General features: G+C 37.1%; 1 non-coding gene across 1 annotated transcript; it reads right to left on the reverse strand.

The window, feature by feature from the left end:
* Positions 1 to 216: 216 nt before the first annotated feature.
* On the reverse strand, positions 217 to 320 carry LOC118757943 (U6 spliceosomal RNA). Its single transcript, XR_004995447.2, has one exon. It is a non-coding gene; the product is annotated as a U6 spliceosomal RNA (small nuclear RNA).
* Positions 321 to 10,898: the final 10,578 nt, after the last annotated feature.

The raw sequence follows: 10,898 nt of genomic DNA on the forward strand, positions 1-10,898 counted from the left end.
GGTACTCTGTGAGATTCCAATATATGTAAATATTTTATAATGTTCAAATCTTAATAAACTCATCTCTTCCAACATTTGTCATTTTTTGGTGATGAAAATATTCAGAAACCTTTCTTTTGGCTTTTTTTTCTGAATTCAGTGGTATATTATTGCTATCTATAGCCACTTTACTGTGTAATAAAATATCAGAGTTTATTCTTTCTAAGTGTAACTTAAAAAAACATGAGAAGACACATGAATTTGCAAGTCATCCTTGTTCAGGGGCTGTGCTGAACTTTTTTCGTGTTGTTTCAGTTTTAATATGTGTGCCTGAGAATCAAATGCTATTGAAAAAAGTTATGAGTGTGACAGAGCCTGAGAGTTTTGTGTGGAGATTTGGGTGAGCAGTGATGTTTATAGCAGACATGAAGGAAACTTAGTAATTTTGTATTGAATATCAAAAGAGTAAAAAAATGGCTTCTTGGTTGTAATATTCTACTTTTGCATTTCTGAAAATGAGATGCTAATATCTTTGCTCATGGAAAAACTCCTTTTTTACTTATAATTTTAACTTCATATGTCTGTGCTTTAACAAGTTATTCTTTCAGTGATAAGAATGTTTTTGGGCATCATGCCACATTTTCTTCCCAGTCAGATTATACAAAATACTCTACTCTCAGCTGAACTATGAAATCACCAGTTTCCAAAGATCTAAGAAAGACCTTTTAAAAGTTTCAATTTAAACTATCTTGTTAAATTCTGTTCTTCTTTCACCACCTCTGGGAGTGTTCCGCATACAAAATTAACAGTAGGGCAAGAAGTCAGCTTATGCAGCTGACACATTTGTATTGTCAAAAGACCCTCAAAAATTCCGTAGTTTGGGGCCAGCATTGTGGCATAGGAAATGAAGCTGCTACCTGTAATGCCAGCGTCCCATATGGGTAGTGGTTTGAGTCCCGGCTGCTCCACTTCAATTCAGTTTCTTGATAATGCCCCTGGGTAAGTAACAGATTACAAAAGTACTTTGGCCTCTGCCACCCAAGTTTGAGCCCTGGAAGGAGTTCCTGGATCCTGTTTTCAGCCTGGTTGAACCTGTCCATCACTGCCTTTTGAGGAGTGAAGCAGTGAATGAATGAAAAGCTCTCTGTTTTTCTCTTCTCTCCTTTCTTTGTAATTCTGCCTTTCAAATAAGTGAATATTTTAAAAAATCTGAATATTGTCCCCAAATATAATATACATATGCTTATGCTTGTTACCTTGTTTATTAATTCTTATATTTGGAAAGGATTGTGAGCCAATGATCCATAGTGAGGGAAAAGGATATTTGGAATGCCTAGGCTGCCTAGGCATTTGAATGATTTGCCTTTAAGAAAGCTCTCTAATTCCTAGCGTGTGAATAGAAGCTGTGGAGAAATATAAAATACTGACTTATCTTTCTTTTTTTCCATTTATGTGCAATTATTAAACTTCTGTAGATTTTATACAAAGCATTTCTTCGTACACTTGTATTTGTACAGTTTCATAATTTTGTAGATAAAGTAAATGGTGAAATGGCTTCTTTTGTATTCTATATACTTTGTACATGTCTTTATTATAGCTTTTTTTTTACAGTATATTACAATTATGTGTTTGTATTTCTACCCTTCCAGGTAAGACATAGGGCTATATGATTTTGTAGCTTTTTTACTACAGTCTTCTGTGTGGTTAGTGCTTAAGATTTTTGGCCAATGAACAAATCTGAATTCTAAACTTTGTATCTAATATGTGTTTACTCACTAATTTTAATTACTTTCACATTATTGTTTTTTTCTCTTGTAACATTTTATTTTGTTTTGTTTTTTAATTATATTGTTGACAGTCTTTACATAGTTAATTACGGTTAAAAGGTTCAGGGGTATAGGGAAGTGGGTAAGACTATTATGTCCATATTGTTTCCTTCTTGTATCTGAGGTAAAGGGGGATTGTACATTTTTTTTTCTTTTTTTTTTTTTTAATAAAGCAAACATTTATTAAACTATAATAAAAACATTCCATCAAATTACAAAACCTGAGCAAGAAAAACAAACGGCACATGCTTAACTGTAGTTGACATTCAAATAAAATTTGCATTCCCAAAATATTATACAGTAATTAGAAAATACCAGCCAAAGTAATATTAGGATACTTTTACGTGCGATCTCAACAAATTTGAACAGAAGCAAATTTTAACAAAGGTAAATTTTACAGTGAAACATAGCAGTAGATTAAGGATCTTAACATGTTTATTTTACTGCTATTTGACACTATGATACAAAAATAAGAGGATTTACTTGACATTTTTAATAAATATCTCATGGGCTGTTGAGTGCCTTACTGGTGAAAAGATTTAACTGGTTAATCTCATCAATCCATTTTGTACATTTAGTAAGCATCAACTCTGCCCTACATAACTCTTAATGCAATTCACAGCACACAAATGGTTATCATATTAAATACATAATCAACTCGGACTTCTCAACAACAAGGAAATTAGTAAACCATCAAATGGACTGCTTACCATACACTTTCCTCATAACTAAATAACACACAAAAAAACCAAAATAATATTTGTCATCACTCTAAACTTTTGCCAGCAACTGACGGAAACTGCCAATTTGCCATATTCATGTTCACAACATGCTAAATATACTCTGCTGTTACTTCATCCATGAAATGCCAACATGCCTAGAACAGAGAATTTTCACCATCTCTTGCCGTGGGACCTGACTTGCAGCAATCTATATTTAGATCAGAACTCCATGGGCACTTGATGAACTCCACCTTTCCATGTTGGCTTTCTTATATGAGAGAGAATATATGGTATTTATTCTTTTGTGATTGACTCATTTCGCTGAGCATAATAGTTTCTAGTTGGGACCACCTGGTTTTGAATAGAATAATATCGTTCTTCTTGACAGCTGAATAATATTCCATTGAATAGATGTACCACAATTTTTTTAACCATTCTTCCTTAGACGCACATCTGGTTTGTTTCCATGACATTGCTTTTGTGGATTGTGCTGCTGTGAATATAGGATTACAGATCCCCTTCTCGTATGCAGATTTCACTTCTGTTGGGTATATTCCTAAGAGTGGGATTGCTGGGTCATATGGCAGGTTTATTTGCAATTTTCCAAGCACTCTCCATATGGATTTCCACAATGATTGTACTAGCCTACACTCCCACCAGCAGTGAAGGAGGGTACCTTTCTCCCCACATCCACACCAGCATGTGTTGTTTTTCGAATTCTGAATGTAGGCCAGTCTCACAGGAGTTAGGTGGTACCTCAAGGTGGTTTTCATTTGTATCTCTCTGATGGCTAGAGAGCCTGAGCATCTTTTCATATGTTTATTAGCTATTTGTATCTGTTCTTTTGAGAAACGTCTGTTCATTTCCTTTGCCCATTTTGCTACAGGGTTTATTTTTTCACTATCCTTGGGTTTCTGAAGCTCTTTGTAGATCCTAGATATTAGTCCCCTGTCACTTGTGTAGAATGCAAAAATTTTTTCGCATTCTGTAGGTTGTTTCTTCACTTTTTTAATTGTTTCTTTTGCTGTACAGAAACTTTTTAGTTTGATATAATCCCATTTGTTCATTTTGGATTTGATCGCCGTTGCTTTAGGCGTCTTTTCTAAAAAGTCTTTCCCTGTTCCTATATCTTGGAGTGTGCTTCCTATGTTTTCCTTTAGTAGTTTAATGGTTTCTGGGTGTAGATTTAAGTCCTTGAGCCAATTAGAGCTGATTTTTGTATAGTGCGACAGGTACGGGTCCTGCTTCTTTATTCTGCAAGCTGTTATCCAGTTGTCCCAACAGCTTTTATTGAATAGACCAGGTTTTTTACCTGGATTGTTTTCTGTTTTCTTGTCAAAGATTAGTTGACTATACATGTGTGGATCCCCTTCTGGTGTTTCTATTCTGTTCCACTGATCTTCTTCTCTGTTTCTGTACCAGTACCAGACTGTTTTGATAACCACTGCTCTATAGTATGTCTTGAGGTCTGGAATTGTGGTTCCTCCGGTTTGATTTCTATTTTTCAAGACAGCTTTAGCTATTCGTGGTCTTTTGTGGTTCCAGATGAACTTCTGTATCATCTTTCCTATTTCTGAGAAGAATATTGCTGGGAGTTTGATTGGGATTGCGTTGAATCTATATATTGCTTTCGGTAATATGGCCATTTTGATGATGTTGGTCCTGCCAATCCAAGAACATGGTAAGGTTCTCCATTTTTCAAGATCTTCTTCTATTTCTTTTTTAAATGATTTATAGTTTTCATCGTAGAGGTCTTTCACATCTTTAGTTAACTTAATTCCTAGGTATTTAAGATTCCTTTCCTCTATTTTAAAGGGAACTGTACTGACAATTTCTTCCTCAGTGGCGGAATTATTTGTATACACGAATGCCATTGATTTGTGTTCATTAATTTTGTATCCTGCTACTTTGCCAAAGTCTCTTATGAGTTCCAGTAGTCTTTTGACTGAGTCTTTTGGTTCTCCTATATAGAGAATCATGTCATCTGCGAATAGCGATAATTTTAATTCTTCATTTCCAATTTGTATTCCTTTAATTGCTTTTTCTTGTCTAATAGCTCTGGCAAGAACTTCCAAAACTATATTGAAGAGTAGAGGTGAGAGTGGACATCCCTGTCTAGTTCCAGATTTTAACGGAAAGGCTTCTAGTCTTTCCCCATTTAGTATGATATTGGCATTGGGTTTATCATAAATTGCTTTGATTATGTTGTAGAATGTTCCTTCTATGCCTATCTTATTTAGGGTTTTTAACATGAAGTGGTGTTGGATTTTATCAAATGCCTTCTCTGCATCTATTGAGAGGATCATGTGGTTTTTATGAGTCAACTTGTTGATGTGATGTATCACATTTATTGTTTTGCGAATGTTGAACCATCCTTGCATACCTGGGATGAATCCCACCTGGTCCGGGTGAATAATCTGCCTAATGTATTGTTGGATCCTGTTGGCTAATATTTTATTGAAGATCTTTGCATCTGTGTTCATCAAGGATATCGGTCTGTAGTTCTCTTTTTCTGTTGTTTCTCTCTCTGGCTTTGGTATTAAAGTGATATTAGCTTCATAGAACGAGTTTGGAAGAATTGCCTCTTTTTCTATTGTTTGAAAAAGCTTGTGTAAGATTGGGGTTAGTTCTTCCTTAAACGTTTGGTAGAATTCAGCAGTGAAGCCATCTGGTCCCGGGCTTTTCTTGGTTGGGAGGGCTTTAATTGTTGATTCAATCTCAGTGCATGTTATTGGGCTATTTAGATTGTTAATTGCTTCTTGATTCAATTTTGGTGGATTGTATAAGTTCAAAAATCTGTCCATTTCCTCTAGGTTTTCTAATTTGTTCGCATATAGTTGCTTATAGTAGTTCCTGATGATTCTTTGTATTTCTAAGGTATCTGTTGTTACATCTCCATTCTCATTTCTGATACTATTAATGTGTATTTTTTCTCTCCTTTTTTTAATTAGTCGAGCTAGTGGGGAGTCTGTTTTGTTGATTTTCTCAAAGAACCAACTCTTTGATTGATTAATCTTGTGTATAGTCCTCTTGGTCTCTATTTGGTTTATTTCCTCCCTTATTTTGATGATTTCTTTTTTCCTACTAGTCTTAGGGTTGCTTTGTTGTTGTTTTTCTAGTTCCTTCAACTGTAAGATTAGCTGATTTACTTGGTGCTTTTCTTGTTTCTTGAGATAAGCATTAATTGAAATAAACTTTCCTCTCAGCACCACCTTGATTGTATCCCATAAGTTCTGATAAGTTGTGCTGATGCCTTCATTTGTTTCAAGCAATTTTTTAATTTCCCCTTTGATTTCCTCTCTAACCCATTGCTCATTTAGTAATATATTGTTCAGACTCCATATATTTGTAGGCCTTCCTTGGTGTTTCGAATTCTTGGTCTCAAGCTTCACTCCTTGGTGGTCTGAGAACGTGCATGATATGATTTCCACTTTTTAAAATTTGCTAAGGCTTGATTTATGGCCTATGATATGATCAATTCTGGAGAAAGTTCCATGTGCTGATGAAAAAAACGTATATTCTCTGTCAGTAGGATGAAAGGTTCGATAGATGTCAACTAAGTCCATTTGCTCTAGAGTTTGAATGAGTTCTATTGTTTCTTTGCTGAGTTTCTGGTTTTTTGATCTGTCCATTTGTGTTAATGGGGTGTTAAGGTCCCCCCCTATGATCGTATTGGAGTCTATTTCTCCCTTTAATCCCGTTAATATTTGTTTCACGTAACTAGATGCTTTGGCATTTGGAGCATAAACATTTATTATGCTGATCTCTTCTCGCTGGATGCATCCTTTGATCATTATATGGTATCCTTCTTTATCTCTTTTGATGCTTTTCACATCAAAGTCTATGTCATCTGATATAAGAATGGCTACTCCTGCTTGTCTTACCTTACCATTTGCTTGAAATATCTTTCTCCATCCTTTTACTTTCAATTTTTTCTGATCTTTATTGGTGAGATGTGTCTCCTGTAAGCAGCAGATAGATGGATTTTGTTTTTTGATCCAATCCTCCAATTTATGGCGTTTAATTGATGAGTTTAAGCCATTTACATTCAGCGTTATTATAGATAAAGGACAATTTGGTCCTGTCATTTTGGCGATGTGTTGTTCTAAATTAGGTCTTGTGTTAGCATTTTAGTTGGATGTTCTCCACATTTGCCTTTGTTTCTGATGGTTATTATTTCTTTTTTCTTTCATAGGAACTTCCTTGAATATCATTTGTAGGGCAGGTTTAGATGAGACAAAATCTTGAAGTTTTTCTTTATTGTGGAAGAATTTTATTTCATTTTCAAAGACAAAAGAGAGCTTTGCAGGGTAAGTTATTCTGGGCTGAAAATTTTTCTCTTTTAGAATCTGGACTATGTCACTCCAGTCTCTTCTGGCCTGTAACGTTTCCTCTGAAAAGTCAGCTGTAAGTTTAATTGGGGTTCCCCTATATGACACTTGATTTTTTTCTCGTGCAAATTTAAGGATTTTTTTCTTTTTGTTCAACTGAGGAGAGCTTGATTATCATGTGTCGTGATGAAGTTCGTTTTTAATCAACTCTGTTGGGAATTCTGTAGCCCTCCTGTATATTATTTTCTAATTCTTTGCTCAGTTTAGGGAAGTTTTCCTGTATTATTTCATTGAATACACCTCTAATCCCAGCTTCTCTTTCTGCACCTTCTGGAACACCCATAACTCTTATGTTAGACCTTTTAATCATATCTTTTAATTTTTGGATATTATTTTTAGCTTGACCTAGTTCTGCTTCCAGCTTTTTGTTTGTTTCTTCGTGATGGCAGAAAATATCTTCTAATTCTGAAATTCTTTCTTCTGCCTCATTCATTCTGTTTTTGAGACTCTCCACTGTAGTTTTAATTTGCTCTACTGTGTTCCTCATTTCTGATATATCAGCCTTAATTTGATGTATTACTGCTATTTCTTCTTTGAACTCTTGTTTGTACTTCTCATTGTTGACCAGGAGCTTTGCAATGAGTTTTCTGAGTTCCCTGTCCTCCATTTTCTCAATGTCTTCCTCAGTTAACTCTGAGAATGGGCAAAGCTTTTGCTCCTTTGTTGGAGAGACTTTAGTAACATTCATAGTGTTTTTTTTTTTTTTTTTGTCTTTTTCCTTTTGAAATTGTCAATCTGTTTGACGACATCTCTCTGGTCTGTTACCTCAGGTGTATAAATTAACTTTAATGCTCAATCAGTACCCTGGGTTTAGGAAACACAACTGTCCAAAATAATTGCTTTGCGTGGCACTGATTTTATAGGCAGGACTGAGCTTATTACCCCCTGCTAGCCAACACGTCTAAGTACCTCCTGAGGTCGTCCTGGGCAAACTTGGTGGCCAGAAAGATCAGGGGGCTGTCGCAGTCAGCTCCAGGGACTACACAGACCCCCCAGGCTGCAAGACTATTGCCGTGGGCTCAGCTCTGCAATCAACCAACAACACACCCACTCTGGATCTCCACTCAGGGTTCACACCTGCTATCCTGCCACCCGATATGGCTCCAGGTGGAGAACCGCAGCTGCTAGCTTTCAGCTCCAGGTACCACACCGACCCCACAGGGAACAGAGCCAGTGCTCCCCTCCACCCCCAGACCAGATCCGCACAAACAGTCAGAAAGCGGCCCGTGTGCCGTTCTGTCAACTCCGCCCTGCGCCTCTCCACACAAGGCGCCCCCCCCCCCCCCAGTCCCTGACTCCCTCCGCGTGCAGCTGTTCCCAATCACCAAGCTCAAACTGTCAGGTCCCGGACCACACTCGCCCTCCCAACCCCCCACACAGACCCAGGCTCCAACCTGGCAGTCACAACGTCCATGCAGAGGCCACCGGCGGATGTCCAGCCGGCACTGGAAATGAATCGCTGGAGTTCGGACCACCGGAGCCCACGGCCCCGAAGGCTGGCGAGTCCCCAGCCGGCCACAAGGTCAGTCACGAGAGCTCTTTGTGCCAGGAAAGCCAGGTGTTCGCCTGCTACCACCGCCCAGCGCAGGGACTCCGAGTCTTAAAATTCCATTCTTTATGTTATCAGTCTAAGATGTTTTGTTGTAGCAACCCACAAATAAGATAAGGGTGGCATGAGCTTCTGTCGCGGGCAGCAGAGCCGGCAACGTGGGCACGGCGAAGGTCCGGGGGTCGGGCGAAGGTCTGGGGGTCTGGCGAAGGTCCGGGGGTCAGGCGGAGGTCCATGAGTCAGACGAAGGTCCACGGGTCAGGCGAAGGTCCACACTGGTTTTGTAGCTTCACAATTCCACCTTCGATAACTTTTCCGAGGAAGAGCGACTTGGGAGAGTTGAAGAGCGTGTCCGACGAGCTTGGCAGAGAGTAACTCCTTGGATTGTACATTTTAATCATTAGTATGTTTTTGGCAGGTTTGGACTCGCTGCAATATTAAATAGAAATACAGATAACTTTCATATATCCATATCTCTCTCCTTTATACTCCATTCTTTTAATATACTATACCACAGGGATGCTTTTGACATGTTGTGTACCATTATTACCTAGGGTTTATAATTTATATTAGGGTTCGCTCTTGGTTTTGTATATCGTATAGATTTGGACAAATATAAAACACATGTGCACATCATTGTACCATTATACAGAATTATTTCAGCGTGCTGTATTTCTCCATCCTTCCTTGCTAACCCCTGGCTACAACTGATCTTGTACTTCTTCTATATCATGCTGTTTCACAGAATGACTGGTTCAAATCCTTTTCAGGTTGGCTTCCCTCACTTAGTAAATGCACTTAAGGTCCCTTGATGTCATTTCCTGACTTAATCTTCAGTGTTGGATAATATTCTGTTTTTTGGATATGCCAGTTTACATATCCATTCATTTACTGAAAGAAAACTAGATTGCTTCCAAGTTCTGGGAATTTGTAAATAAGGCTGCTGTAAACATCTGTGTGCTTGTTTTTATGTTAACTTAAGTTTTCAAATCTTTTTGGTAACTAACAAGAAGGTGATGGCTGGATCATGTGGTATGGCTGCCTTTTGTTTTCTAAGAATCTGCCGAACTATCTTCCTAAGCAGCTGTACCATTTTACATTCTCCCAAACAATGAATGGGAAGATGTATTGCTCCACATGTTCATTGACATTTGATGTTGTCAATGTTCTCAAGTTCATTACAGTAAATATTGTAGTAAATATTTATTGTTATTTTAATTCATAATTCCTTATGTCATATGACATTTAACATCTTTTTCTTTTTTTTTTTTTTGAGTTTTCCCCCAGAAGTTGGCATTTTTTTTTTTAAATTTTATTTTAAATTCATTAATTACATTGTATTATGTGACACAGTTTCATAGGTACTGGGATTCTCATCACCCCTCCCCAAACCCTCCCACCATGGTGGATTCCTCCACCTTGTTGCATAACCACAGTTCAAGTTCAGTTGAGATTCCCCCATTGCAAGCATATACCAAACATAGAGTCCAGCATCTTATTGTCCAGTCAAGTTCAACGGCTTCTTAGGTATACACTCTCTGGTCTGAAGACAGAGCCAGCAGAGTATCATCCCGATCAATTAAAAGCTCCAACATACCATCAGCACAAATTTACATCATTATGGAATTAATTGACATAGTAATGAGTAACCAATATGTTAAAAGTAAATGCGAGTTCTTAACCACCTTCTGTGACCACCTCATTGACATTTCAATTTTAGTTTATACACAACCTATAACATTCAAAACATAACATTTTATACATAAGATCATACCATCTTAAATTAAGGCAAACATGTGGTATTTAACCTTTTGGGATTGGCTCATTTCCCTTAGCATTATGGTTTCCAGTTTGGCCCATTTGGCCACAAAGAACTGCATTTTGTTTTGTTTAATAGCTGAGTAGTATTCCATGGAGTAGATGAACCATAGCTTTCTTATCCAATCCTCTGTTGATGGGCATTTTGGCTGCTTCCATGTTTTTGCAATTACTGATTGTGCTGCTATGAACATAGGAGTGCATGTTGGTTTCTCATAAAACAAGTGTTCTGGATATATTCCTAGGAGTGCTATTGCCGGGTCATATGGTAATTTAACATCTTTTTCAAAAGCATATTTACTATTTTATTATCTGTATGTCTTCATTAGTGAAGTGTCTGTTCATGTCTTTTATCCATTTTTAAATTCAGCAGTTTGTTTTTCAATTTTTTGGTTTTAAGAAATTCTTTGTGTATTTCCTGTAGCAGTTCTTTATTAGATGTGCTTTTTGTGTACATATCTCTTTCCATGGCTTGTCTTCTCATTCTCTTTATTTGGTATAACGATTTTGTATCTGCTTATCAATTATTTTAATTATTATATTATGTATTTCAATTAATTATATCTCATGCTTTATATGATTTGTGCTATATCTAAAAAGTCATTTGAATACA

Source organism: Ochotona princeps, chromosome 5 (assembly GCF_030435755.1).
Source record: "Ochotona princeps isolate mOchPri1 chromosome 5, mOchPri1.hap1, whole genome shotgun sequence".
Lineage (NCBI taxonomy): Eukaryota > Metazoa > Chordata > Mammalia > Lagomorpha > Ochotonidae > Ochotona > Ochotona princeps.